Source organism: Solanum dulcamara, chromosome 5, assembly GCF_947179165.1.
Source record: "Solanum dulcamara chromosome 5, daSolDulc1.2, whole genome shotgun sequence".
In the NCBI taxonomy this organism is placed as follows: domain Eukaryota; kingdom Viridiplantae; phylum Streptophyta; class Magnoliopsida; order Solanales; family Solanaceae; genus Solanum; species Solanum dulcamara.
Genome location: NC_077241.1, coordinates 37,252,394 through 37,254,326, shown reverse-complemented (window position 1 = coordinate 37,254,326; position 1,933 = coordinate 37,252,394).

Here is a 1,933-nt window from a genome sequence, read left to right as displayed (position 1 = left end):
GGAACACCTATTGAGCCTATTGGAGGAGCTATTGCAATTATTACAATAATTATTTATTTGTAATATGTATAATGCACTAAAATTTATATAAATCGGGAAAGAAAACTACTCATCAATAAAATCATAATCCAAAATTTCTAACTTATATTAATCATCTATTAAAAAAATTTCACAAGAGAGTAAGGATACATAAACAGGCACTATTACAATTCAATTTCAATGCACTTTCCTCTTGTACATCCATTTCTAGTTAGGACTCCTTCACACCGACTGACTCGACAACGACAAGAGAATTCACAGACGTTGATACAGATGTATCAACTTTGGGACATGGAAGATTGTTGAAGAAATCTTCCCTGTTGACCATCAGATGAGATTGTCATCAAGGGCATTCGCATGCTCAGATATATCATTCTGCATAATATTTTTTTCTTCATTAGTGATGTGTCGAAGTTTCACTCTACTTTCAACGCTTTTTAATAAATAATTTTTAGTTCTTAAGCATATTTTTATGAGATATAATGGTATCTTCTGTCTATGTGCAGGAAATAGGTTGTGAAAATAAAAAATGGAGTTTGTGTGGAAATCAAATGTTGGTGGCAATGGTAGCCACATTTATTGAAATTAGTAGTCAAATTTTAGTGAAAGTTGGTAGTCAAATTTCATAGAAATTCGTTTCCAAATTTGTTGAAATTGTTAGTCAAATTTTACTGAAAGTTGGCAACCTAACTTTGTAAAAATTTGTTGTCACATTTGTATCACTACTGATGTAATCAAGATGTTCTATAACTCTATCAATAGAATAGCAATTGAACATTTCAAAACACACCAAAATATAGAAAACATTGTGCGTAATCCACAAACTACTTCTTAGTTTGTGAGAAAATAGTGTGGGAGTAATATTATTGTGAGTGGTAAGAAAGAAAAGAGTGTTGTTCGTATAAAAGAGTAGTCGTCTTTTGACACTATCAAGTTGTAATCAGTATTATTGTATTACTTGATTCAGGTAGCATATTTACTCCATTATAAATATTTGGTGTCGTTGTTACTTTCTTGCTATTGCTATTTAGCGTGGATAATATCTTGGGTGGGATTATCATTTTTCCAAGAATTTGAGCCAAATTTATCAAATGTTTTTATCATGGATAGAATTTGATGAGACGTGGAACCAAAACACGAACCATCCTTTCAGTCGTGAAAGTGAACGAAAAGGTTACAAAGAGGACTTCAAGATTACGTGTGATTTCCCAGGCTGTGGAATTAGTTCACATACCATCTACTTTCTCCCATCAACTTAATTATGAGCTGCAAGTTGCAAGGTGGCATTAAAGATCATTGTCCAGTCGATGAATTGTCAACCTATTCCATGGACCGTGGAATGATTCGTGAAATGCTGCAAAGACTAGACTTAGGGAACACTCCACGGTTCACTCTCTGCATTCGCTGGACCGTCAATCTTGTTAGTTTTGATTTTAAAAAATGAAAGATAAGACAATGAAGACGATGCCTACTTTGCTACAGAAAAGAAAATAGGAGAATATAAGAAACTATAAATGAAGAAGATGACTGAGAGAAAAACTTATGTAGAGAGAGTTGTTAGTCTGTAGAAAAACAGATACATAAAACATTCTAAAGAAAATACTGAAATAGATCATGGTCCCTACTTTTAGGTCATGGTGCTAACCATGGTAACTACCCCTTAAATAACTTAAAAGAGAAATACAAAAGACTTTAAATAAGATATTGCAGTCCTAATGCAACTAACTAATACTCCTTCTTGCATTAGGAGATGCAAATTCCAAGTTGTTTCCTTAAGAACTCAAATTTGCTAACAAGAAGGGCTTTCGTAAATACATCTGCTAGCTGATCTTCAGATTTGCAATAAACAGAAGTCACTTCTCCTTTTTTCTGCACATCCCTCAAGAAAAATAGC